The sequence below is a fragment of the Equus caballus genome, chromosome 19 (genome assembly GCF_041296265.1).
Source record: "Equus caballus isolate H_3958 breed thoroughbred chromosome 19, TB-T2T, whole genome shotgun sequence".
NCBI classification, from domain to species: Eukaryota; Metazoa; Chordata; class Mammalia; order Perissodactyla; family Equidae; genus Equus; species Equus caballus.
In genome coordinates, this window is record NC_091702.1 from 12,185,352 (window position 1) to 12,197,538 (window position 12,187).

The 12,187-nt window shown below is 41.9% G+C and overlaps 1 protein-coding gene across 8 annotated transcripts in view; it reads left to right on the forward strand.

Annotated features, from left to right (window-relative positions):
* The window catches only part of PPM1L (protein phosphatase, Mg2+/Mn2+ dependent 1L), a 257,331-nt gene that overhangs the window by 95,219 nt on the left and 149,925 nt on the right, over window positions 1-12,187 (forward strand). The window contains exon 1 of one of the 8 annotated variants that reach the window (XM_070243199.1): window positions 181-333. The exons of the other annotated variants lie outside the window; for them this stretch is intronic. The gene's annotated coding sequence lies outside the window, so the exon portion shown is untranslated. Of the gene's footprint in view, window positions 1-180; window positions 334-12,187 lie in introns of those variants that run through there. 8 annotated transcript variants of the gene reach the window in all.

Below are 12,187 nucleotides of genomic sequence, written 5' to 3' on the forward strand. Positions count from 1 at the left end.
AAAACTCTGAGGTCCAGCCCCTTGTTCTCAGGGGAGATCTTTCATGAGTAAGTTTCTGAAATTATGCTGTGATCAAAAGCTGTTTCAGAGTTGGAACTTGGGATCTGGGCTGTATCATACCTGCTTGGGGAATTTGCTTAAAGCCCCAGCCTCTCTAGTGCTCGATTTCCTGCCCTGTACAGTGATATCTAGCTCAGCGGGGCTGTGCGGTTGTACTGAGCTCCTGTCTGTGAAATCTGCTAGTCCAGCCCCTGGGACGGAGGAGCTTCTTTTCCTCTTTCCCTTTCTTCAGCCTACGTTAAGAACTGGACTCTGAGGAGCGTTAGGGTAGAGGTAGGGCTTTAAAATTATTATTAGCATAATAATAACAACATAACTATTTAGATATAAACATTTTCGGTTTCTTATGAATTTCCCATTCATATCCTTTGCCCATTTCTCTATTATTTGCTCAGCTTTAGTGTGATTTGTAAAAGCTCGTAGCTATTAAGGATATAAACCTTATCAGGCATATTGTGAATATTTTTTCTGTTTTGCCTTTTAACAGAATATATGGTGTTCTCTACTATGGAAAAATTTAAAATTTTGTTTTCATGTCTTGAGATCTGTTGTTTTTCCTTGAATATAAGAACCATCGATTGCATATATATATTGATTTAGAGATATCAAAATGTGGAAAAACAGTCTTAGATTCAATGAAGTAGAATGCTAATCTTTTCTAGTTCCTGCCTTTCACGTTGCATATGCTTGTGTGTGTCTATACAGAGGTTTGAATGTATGTAAATTGGGCTTATTTTCAATACTCAAAAGAAAGATATTGCAGATATGACTGAGTATAGGAATGTTCTCTCCATCCCAGAAAATTCTAGAAAGAATGCAGTTGCATACAGCCCAGAAGCCCTGGTGACTTCAGGTATTACTATGGCATGCTTTAGTCTTGGCTTGTCCGTTGTTGCCAGAATCACATTTGCCCTTGCTGCTGCACTTGTCCATCTGTCACTGTAACTCTGTCCCTCCTAATATCTATCTCCATGGTAGCAACAATTCAGAATTTGCCCTCAGGACAGGGTTAGTATGTCCTGCCAGCACCTGCCACTTTCCCTTCCAGACCCCGAGTATAGGAGAAAGGGGAGGAGGAGGATGACAAACCCTATAAAGCACAAAGTAGACAGCTAGAACACCGGGTAAGGACTCAGGGCAGAGTGCTGTAACTCCCCCCTCCCCATTGAAGAAAGTTGGCCTGATCTCCTCTCCAGGAAAGACTCAAGGTTGGTTTGTGTCCTCCTAAAGTAATGCAAGAACATAAGAGTATAATAGAAGATTGTTTATGTGGGAGTCAAGACACTAGAAGTATCTAAATGGTTCAAAAAGGACTTTAAATTCATTATCCATTTAAAAAATCAGGGGCCAGCCCTGTGGCTGAGTGGTTGAGTTTGCGCGCTCCGCTTCGGTGGCCCAGGGTTTCGCAGGTTCAGATCCTGGGCGCAGACATGGCACCACTCATTAAGCCATGCTGAGGTGGCGTCCCACATAGCACAACCAGAGGCACTCACAACTGCAGTATACAACTATGTACTGAGGGGCTTTGAGGAGAAGAAGAAGAGGGAAAAAAAGGAAAAGAAAAAAGATTGGCAACAGATGTTAGTTCAGGTGCCAATCGTTAATAAAAAAACACAATCATGCCACTGTAATAATTAAGAGCCACTTTCTCTGGTGCAGGATGTAGTAATCACCATCACATCATTAGTGGATGATGTCATGGTGGCCTGAGACCCACAGTACAGACAGGGTGTTGGACATCCATCGGAACATTGCTGTGTCTCCATGCTAATCATGAACTGCGAGAGTTCTTCAGCATTTCTATGTTTTGGCAGGTAGTGGTGGCTTTAAAGCCACTGAATCTAAAGCCTTAAAATTGTAATTCATTGTCTGAAGCTGATAATTAGACTTACTGAGGTCCTCCCACATGAAACAGGTCTTTATCCACAATTTATGAAAACAGAATAATTAATAGATAATTATTTAAATTTGTCTTCCGTTAAACAAATGTAGCATGGTTTTAGCTTTTGGCAAATCCTGAAATAATAATAAAAAAAGAGTGAAGGCAGCTGTGGCAAAGAGTTTTTTTTTTTTGAAAGAGTAGTTATTTTGAAATCTCAGTAGACAAGTGGGACCTGCCCACTCATCCATTGAGCACATCTTTGTAATTTCTCAGAAATTAAATAGCATGACCCTTTGATTGAATCCAAAGCTGGAAATTTAAATAGGTAACTTCAGAGTAATTGGTTTGAGATCCAGGGATCTATTCTAGAAAGCTTTAAAAATGTTTATTTCCTTTTTACCCCAGCTTTAAAATGTATATAAATGTCAAGGCTTCCGTTTCAAAGTCTGCTGCTATCGTTCTTAAAACTATTTTCGTATAATTGGCACTGTTCAAATCCTTTTCAGAATAGGATTTGAACTTGAGTGGGAAGACAAGATGCTTTGGAAGAATGAAGAATTATATAACAGTGAATCTAAAAACCAAAACAAAAGGAGGTTGAAGGGACAGATCTGATTTATTCCAGAGGAGCAAGAGTAGAAAGGTGGTATATTATCATAATTGTCTTGATGCACATGAATTGTTTGATTTTAGACTTTGGGGATTAGCTATTCTTAAATAAAAGGAAATAGATTTAAGGCTGAAACATGAAGAGGTTAGAATTAGGCAAAGAATCATTCTGTTTGTTAAACTGAGTTCCTCAACCATCTAAACATGCTGCAGTATACCCATAATTCTATCCTATTGGTCTGATTAGGTTGTAGAATCTTGAGTCATCCCTGGATAGCTTTTAAACTGACCTGAGATGCTTAGGTATGTCTCAAGGTTGTTTCTAGCCTTAAGATTTAGTGATTTTATTTCAGCAGGTGCTGTAGCTAAGTTATATGCTTGTTTCCCTCCCTCCTTTCTTCCTTCATCTTTCTTTCTAATTTTGTATAATATTGAAGAGTATTTCATATTTAGGTGTCATTTCAAAAAATTTGTATTAAAGCGTCCGTTTTTACTGTGATTCATGTTGTATATTCAGATAGCATAATTGGAACATTTTTATTGAGCAAAAATTGTCCATTTTTGTGTTCTAATTAAAGCCTCCTTTTAATCTATTATTTATTTTTTCAAGCAGTGCCTGAACACTAAAGTTATGTTATATGCAACACAGGTCTCTTCTCTATCTTATTCAGAACCATAATTTACAGAGAAATATTTCAGTCTTTGCCCAAAGTGAGACACTCTTGTAGTGTTGAAAGGTAATGCAGGCTTTTAGTAAATACTAGCTCACTAAAATCACTCAGCAGTTTAAGTGTATGTTGGCCATTTTCTGTCATTTTGGGGGGCAGAGGTGAGGCAATTGAAATTTTGGGGACAGCGTTTAGGGGCTCATAGCATCCAGCTGTCCATAAGAAATGAATGAACCGTCCTTACAGAGCATATCATTGGCCTGAATATCTTTACTAAAATAATCCGTTATTACTTGCTTTGCTCTTTTTGCTATTTTCTTATCCTTTCCCTCTTCCATCCCTTTAAAGCTTCGACAACAACAACTGATCAGTCGAGCACCTGCCATATGCCCCATACTAGGAACCTGGGCTTATAGCAGCGAATAAGACAGACAGGTCCCTGCCATCATTTCTTGTTCTCCATTATTTTGTGCTCACTTATATGGCAAGGAGCAAACTAGAATTTTTGCCCTGGTGGTCTAGTGGTTAAGATCTGGCACTCTTGTTACTGGACCAAATGTGGGTCACTTCTTGGGAGTTAAATCAAACTGCACCAGAAGTAGTTATTTCACAAAGTAGAATTTTTATTTGTGGCATGCAGCAGAGAAAGATGGAGACCATAGAGAATAATTTCACAAAGCTGTGGCCCCCCGAGCACAGGAAGATGGGTATCTTTATTTGGAGTAGGGAATGAATATTCAAAGGGGAAGCTTCATCATTGCATATAGAGGTGGGCATAAGCTTGCATATGTGTGGTTTGAAATCATGCTTTTATATACATCACGTAACAAAAAAAATGGCTACTCTGCCCCTCCCAGAGGAGGGTAATTTACAGTGTTAATGAGGGCAGGTTACTTTAGTACAACTCTCTGCCTGTCTATGCAGGTGTCAGTCTTGCAGTTGTGGTCTTGGCCAGTCTGGGCTGTTTCAGAGCCACTGGGTCCAGGGTGGTTGTCTCTTAGAGCTTCTTCGTGGAACATAGCTGAAAACCACATAGGCTCAAGGCCTCAAGGTGTTAGATTAAGGAACACCTGCACCTTTCAAAAAGACAGGAGAATTAGGTCAAACACAAAGGTCAGAGTTTAGGCAGGACAAAAGAAATGGGTTAGGGTCCATATCTGGCGACACTCTCACCGCCTGCTCTCACCAAGCATCCGGCATTGGTTTCCTGGTCAGGGAACCACACTACCTGTCTCTTGGTTGTCATGGCAGCTGTGTGTTGCTGTGACACTGAAAGCTGTACCACCAGGATTTCGAATACCAGCAGGGTCACCCATGGAGGACGGGTTTCAGCGGAGCTTCCACACTAAGACTAGGAAGAAGGCCCTGGCCAACCACTTTCAAAAAAGACTGGCCCTGAAAACCCTATGACTAGCAGTGGAGCGTTGGTTGTCTGATAGAGAGCCAGAAGGTCAGAGGATAGGGCAGAAAGACTGAGCAGGGTTCCACTCTGCTGTCCACAGGGTCCTAGGAGTCAGAATCAACTGACGGCACTAACAACAAAACTAGAATTAGTGACTGAGACATAGCACACAGTAAATATTTTGACTGAATTCTAATTTATTGTTAAAGTGATATAAGAAAAACAGTAAATACTAGTTTTACACATTTGAAATGTATATAAAGATATTAGCTGTTGTGTTTAGGATTTTAGGAGAATCAGTTACTTGTCTGTCAATATTTGCTTTCAAAAGTTTGTGGAGGATCTGGATAGATCTTTTATCCTAATATGTAGTAGTGTCTCAGATGATTTTTTTAAAAACGTGAATATATGTGAATTTCCTTCCATACGATCAGTCATCTTGGCACGGAAAGTGTTTTCTTCCCACCACAACAGGGCACCTCCTTCCTGCTGCCAGTGAAGCCAAGCAAGGAGAGTCTCCCCTGCTGATGCCAAGGCCAGGGTATTCTGGGTTCTAAGGATCATGTGGGCAGCCTTCCCCCACAAAAGTCATGTTCTAAATACTGCTTATATGCTGTATACAGTATTACTGGCTGCAGTCAGTGGCATAAAATTTTAAACTAATTAGATGCTTATATGCCAACCTGGCAATTTAATAATAGTTTGGAAATTTTTGTTTTAAAGTCAGAATAACTGCCCTTTGTATAGGTGACCTCTGTATAGATGGACTTTGGGATGTTACCCACCCTTGCACTGGGTAAGTGCAAGCCCATCCTCTGTGAAGAGCACAAGCACATCTCGATTTGTGGGATGTCCATAGTGTTAGACTCCAACCTTGCTCCAGTAGAATTATGATCTTAGTTAACTTAATACACTTCACTCTGAGGAATTTTCTTATCCTAATGGATTGCATCATGGATTGAGGATTTACAGGCTAAAACCTGCTTACTAACCAGGCTCTGTTCTTACTCTTTGCTGCCAGAAGACAGTATGATGTTTCATTTCAAAGGGGTAAAGGACTGTTTTCCCTGTGGATCAGACATTTGCTGGACTTTTGGCTACCCAGCATCTGAACCTCTATTCTTATTTGGGTCAAATTCTTTGTTGTATAGGCCTTTGTGGGAGGTAGGATTTCTCCTCCAGAAGGGGCTAGATCCTGCCTCCTCTTGTCCCAGGATACTAGGTCTCGGGCATGTGACTTAGGCTAAGCCAATCAGAATCACTCATTCAGAACTTTGAATCTTGAGGGCATGACTCAAAGAAGTGGAGACAGTTGATTCTTGTTAGCAGTGGTGGGGTTGAGCGTCCAGCGACATCACCATCCAGTCACAGCAGTGGTGGTGAGGGAGGTGTGTTAACAGGCCTTTCCTGTGACTGAGGCTCCTTTTCCCGGCCTCCCTTCAGTCTCTTGATTCTGGCTCATTTCCAGGCCAGGTTTCGAGCTTTTCCTTTGAGTCTTAGAATTCTCAATATCCCTCCGATAAACTCCTGTTTGCCTTTTCAGTCTGCCAAAGTTGGTTTCTGTTGCTTGTAAACAAGAACCTGACTAATTCAGTGTGTGAAAGCTAATGGTGGCAGGTTATATTTTCCCAAAATGGTCCCACCATTGTATACCCTATCCTATGTGCCCTTCTTACAATGTGGTTTTCCAGTCTTTCAGTGAGAGGTCGGGGGTCTGTGTTTCCACATGTTAAACCTGGGTGGTTTGCTAGACTGTGGTGGAGTTGATGATGGGTGACTTCCAGGGTGAGGCCATGAAAGGCAATAGAGTGTCCGCCTGGTTCTCTTTCTTTCTTGTGACCTCTGCCTTTCGAGCCCTGAGTCCAGGTGCCCTGAATCTGCCATGTTGGAGCGATCACATGGAAGAACTACGTACAGTTAGAGGGGATGCCGGAGGAACCCCAGCTGTTTCAGCTCCCAGCTGTTTGAGTTTTCTCAGTTTAGTTGACAGACATGTGAGCGGGTGAGCTCTCAGATGATTTTAGCCCCCAGCCTTTGAGCTGGCCCAGCAGATGCCGAGTGGAGCAGAAATAAACTGTCTCCATTGAGCTCTGTCCAGATTGCAGATTCGTGAACAAAATTAACATTGTTCTTGATTTAAGCCACTTTGGGTTTATTATGCAGCATTATATATCTGGGACTGCAGCTATTATAAATATTCAAACTAGAACACCTAAGTTGCAATTCCTAGTGTAGACTCCTGCCTTCAGATTCTTAAAAGACAGGGTTATTGATATGGAATGGACTTAGTGATCTAGTTTCCCCCTTTTGTGGTTTACAGATTGAGTGGTACTTATTTGGTCTTTTGTAGAATTACTTGGCTGGAATAACATTACAGAGTTTTAATGTTGTTGGAAATATAAAATAGCAAGGCTATCTTCAGTATCGAAATGTTACAAATATTAGTTTTCTGGGTATTTATAACCGCTCTACGTTTGATTCCACTGTGGCCGTGATAAAATGTTGCTTGGCATTCCCCTGTTTAAGGATGTCTCTAAATGTAAATTCATTCCCTCTGTTAAGACCCTAACACATCCTTCAAGAAGCAAGATGAAAATGCTGCTTTTCTTTTGGGTCGGTTGTCCCAGACCTACAGAGGGATTTAGAGGGAGTTTTAGAAATGAAAGAAAAATAGCCGAAAGTTAATGGGGATTTACTGTGTGCCAGGCCCTCTGCTAAGTGCCTGCAGGTCTTCTCATTTAATCATCACAAGAATGTTATGAGGTAGGTTTTATTACTCTATTTTATAGGTGAGGAAACACATTTAGGTTAAGAAAACTTGCCCAGGTCACATAGCTGGCAGCTGGGATTGGAGCCCAGGACTCTGTGTCTCCAGGGTCAGTGTATTTGTAACCACCATGCTGTACAGCCGGAATGCCTGTGAGTGATACTTCAGCACGTTAGCTCCTGCTTTCCCTCTAAGGTCCCTCGTATTCAGTGAGTGCACACACAAACTCTAGCCGTTTCACGCATTTCCCTTTCACGTTCAGACAAGGATGCACTTGTCACACCTTTCCTATTTGCTATAAGCCCTGGACTTGAAGGGGCGCCACTTACTCTCTTAGGAAAAGTGTGAGAACGTAAGCTTTATGGGGATTTTTTTAAAGATTGGCCCTGAGCTAACATTTGTTGCCAGTCTTCCTCTTTTTTTTTTTTGTTTTGTTTTCTCCCCAAGGCCCCCAGTACATAGTTGTAGAATCTAGTAGTAGATACTTCCGGCTGTGCTGTGTGGGATGCCGCCTCAGCATGGCTTGATGAGCGGTGCCATGCTGGTGCCCAGGATCCGAACCAACGAAACCCTGGGCCACTGAAGCGGAGCAAGCAAATTTGACCACTTGGCCACAGGGCCAACCCCTAAGCTTTATGGATCTTGATGGCCTCTGTGGCACCTTGTTTCCACCAATTCTTTGAATCACATGTACTTTTTGTAGGAAGCATATAAGTTATATACAAATGATGCAAAATAATTTATCCTTCGTGATGACACTAATTGCTCAGTGTTTAAAGTAGAAGATTCCTACCTCTAATCAAATTTGAATGACTTGTGACAGTAATTCCAGGGTTCGTGGGCCTCTGAGGGAAGAACTTGGAGGCTCTTCTGGTTTTGTGTGTGTGTTTGTGTACTCTCCCGTCACACTTGTTAGCAGGAATGATGGCAAACTGTTCCCCCCTGGAGTCCAAAGAGAACAAGGAAAATGATGTTGAATGAGGTCCTGATTACCTTAGTGTCTTTTCATATGTACGTCATGCCTAGCTTCATCAGCATAGAGGATTTACAGGAGGAAACTGGCAAACCAGATATTAGAAGAAATTCATCTCTGTGCTCTTCACAAAGCCCAGGTCTCCTCTCTGACAGTACTCCTGTACGTTACTGCAGACACTGTGCTGTTACCATATGCTGTCACCACTGCATTTTGTATTTAGAGGAATTGATTTCCTAGCAAAGAACAAGTGCCGGGAAACTGAGCACTCCCATGTACTCTGCACTGAGTTACCAGAAGTCCTTTTAATGCAGAGGCTCGATGACGGCGCAGCGACAATGGTTGAAGTGCTGTATTGCGAGAGGGGCATGTTCTGTTTCCCCAATAACACAGAGGGAAGGAAAAAAGGCTTTATGTTGTTTTTGAGTCTTGCACACAAGAACCTGGGCCTAGCATGTAACAAGAAGCCTTTGCTGTTTCTATATCCTTTGAGAATGACTTTTGCACCTAGGCAACCAGTCATCGGCTGTGGACCCCAACTATGGGGGAAAAGGAAAGTTTTGCTAATTAGCCACAGAGACGTGGACATTGCCTTATTCTAGAGCATCTGGGTTTGCAAGAATCTAGCCAAGGACAAAGCTTTCTTTTGTTTTGTTAAGGCTGATATCTGCTCTGGTGTTTCACTGCAGAGACCTAGATTTAACCTGCATACTCCTCTAAAGACAATTTATTATGAGTCATGTGTGTCCTAGGTATAAGTCTGTCTTCAAACTCAGATTGGTAGGAAATACTTACAATTAAAAAATTCTTTTTGGATAGCTTAATTTTCAGCAAAGGACCTTTCCCCTTCCTACCACACTGGAGAAAAATGACTTTTGTCATCTTTAGAGTTCTTCCCAACCCCACATTCATGGCAACCTGGGGATGGCAGTTGTTTCAGCTGAGATGACTCTTGCCTCAGAGTGCACATCCTCTTCAGCTCTGGCCACTCTGTTGCTTTCTGATTATGCCTGGCTCATAGAAATCACTTTGGTTTTTGAGGCTGAGCACCCTGTGCCTGCCATCTCTTCTCCATAGGTCACCACTTACATTGGCCCAGTTGGACTGCATGCAGTTAATTCAGCTCACACATGTGCTGACATAGGCAAACAGAAGGTTTTCTTATCTTTACTAAGGATTTGGGGTCAGAGATCTAGTGAGAAGCCATGGAAGAGAAATTCAGAGTGGGGGGCGCTATTAATCTGCTCAGGCTGCTATAACAAAATATAATAGACTGGGTAACTTAAACATTTCTCACAGTTCTGGGCAATCCGAGATCAGGTGCTGGCAGATTTGGTTCCTGGGAGAGCCCTCTTCCTGGCTTAGAGACAGCCGTTGTCTCGCTTTGTTCTTACGTGGTGGAGAGCGTGTGAGCAAGCTCTGGTGTTTTATGAGGGCACTACTCCCATCATGAGGGCCCCACCTTCAAGACCTCATCTTAACCTGATTACCCCCTAAAGGCCCCATCTCTAAATACTGTAGGGGTTAGAGTTTCAACGTATACATTTTTGGAGCATACAAAGATTCATTCCCAAATAGAGCCCCTTTTCAGATTGCCTTAAAGAACTTGCAGATGTAACTGGAGAAGTAGGAAAGCCTAGAAGCCTAACTCTTAAGTGTGTGGGTACTTCTCAAAAATACCAGGTGTAGGGCGGGGGAGGCACAGGTGATCCATCATAATGTGGAACGTCCCTGCACAGTATTTAATAGGGCACATACTCAATGCCAGCAGAATACATCTGAGCAAATTCCGTGTATTTATTATGCCAGGTGGAGGAATTCCCCTGTGGTTAGATCCTCCCCAGGATCCACCGCTAAGCTCCCAACATTTGTTAAACTCAGAACCTAAGTCTGCTAGCAACTGAGCAACTAGTTCAGCTTTGCTCAAGGAGAGTGATGCACCTGTGTGCAGGGAAATATTTATTTGCATTTCAGGTTTTGAATGTAGCTAAGAAAGAGAAGGCAAACAAAAACAGCATTTCACATTAAAAGAGTTTGGAAGGTTACATCCTGCCACAGGGGTAACTCAGGAACCTTCCCATGTATCTGGCCCCACCGGGTGCTTCTGAGAAAGAAGTGCAGCCTCTTCTTCCTCCCCTCTCTGTTTGAGGTCGCCAAGCTGTTGGGGGAAATATTTTATGCAATTTTAATTTGTTTTCCAGTTGGATTATCCAAATTCTGAAGCTAAGCAGTTCCATCCCAAGAATGAATGAATCCTCTCTAGACTGTAAATTGGAGAACTAGGGCCTTTTATTTCTAGCTGATAATTAAGGGAAATAGATAATCTCAGTTGGATGGAGTATCACATTCAAAAAGGGAGAACTCTCCCCAAGGCCCCTCCCCTGCTCCTGTCAGTCTGAATGCTTATTATGTTTCCTTTAGCTCATTAGCTCTGTGGAAGGTACTGGTGGGTCAGGGAAAGCAAAGGGGACAAGGGAAGAGAGAGAACTTTTGCCCCAAGGATCTTATAAATTAGTTGGAGAAGGTATACACGTGAAAATGTTTAGTAACAATTCTGGCAACATATGATTAAAAGCCGGAAAGAATTGGCAGATAGTAGGTTCCTGTGGGACATGGTTAATCAAATCAGAATCTGTGGAATGCTTGTTGAAACAGATTCCTGTGTCCTACCCCTAGAGTTTCTGATTCTGCAGTTTAGTGTGGGGCCCGATAATTTGGATTTCTAATAAGTTTCCAGCTGGTGCTGATGCTGCTGATCTGGAGACCACAATTTGTAACTGCTCTGGGAGGTCAGGAATGGAGAGATGATGACAAGGGTATGATTGATGCGTGTGGAGATGGTGCTTCCTGTCGTCACGCACGTGCTGCAGTTACACACGCTTCTCTTTCCTTGCCCCATTTTAAGAGGACAGCTTGTAGCACTCTTTAAAATATCCACATTTGGTATCATAAGCAGAAAGCCTGCTCTTTCCTATAATTAGGTAATTTTCCAAAAGGAGAGGAAATTTATACCATCTTCTTGGCAACAGTAGGAGGAGAGAAACAGCATTCTTGCTTTTGCTTTGACCATTATTGTTTTATCTTTTATCGTTCTCCTGCTTCCAGCATTTGCCCCTAGATTCCCTAATGTACGTTAAGAATTGTTTTCTGTAGCCAAATGCAAATAGGAAACACATGTTTTTGGATTCACAACCAATTAAGTTAAAATTAGGGAAATGGAGAGGAGAAAAATTCAGAAGTAATGTAGGGTGAAGAGTTCAGAAAACAAGCTTCCTGAGAAACGGTTATTTGGTGCTTTTGAGAAGAACACTTGCTGATTGAGTATATACATTTCTGGAGAAGAAATGAATAAGGTTTTTCCATCCTCTAGACGGGGATTTGTCATAATGTTTCCTGCAGCAAAGTGGGAGGTTTCATTGCTGTTAAGTCAGTAGCAGTCCAAATTATTCTACTCCCAATATGTGTTCCTCCTACTTCATATTACTGCAGAAATAGCATTCTGCAGTGGTGGTTGTTTTGAAAGCAAGGAGTTGTTACTTAAATGCATTTGAAGTTTCTATCAAATACCAGTACAAACAGAAGAAAAAGTTTTCCTAATGTATTTCTGTCCCTTGCTGAAACCAGCTCCTAATTTTCTAATAATTTTTAGGTTGATCTAATCAAGTTGAATTGGGGCATTTTGAGCAGGACCAAGTTACCACAAGTCCTCCTCTCCAAACCAGATTTTCCTCCATTCTCTTCTAATGATACACATTCATCTCCCCAAATACAGTGATCTTAGGATTTGGGGATATAGTGAAACTTACCGTGTGTTTCATAGGACAGT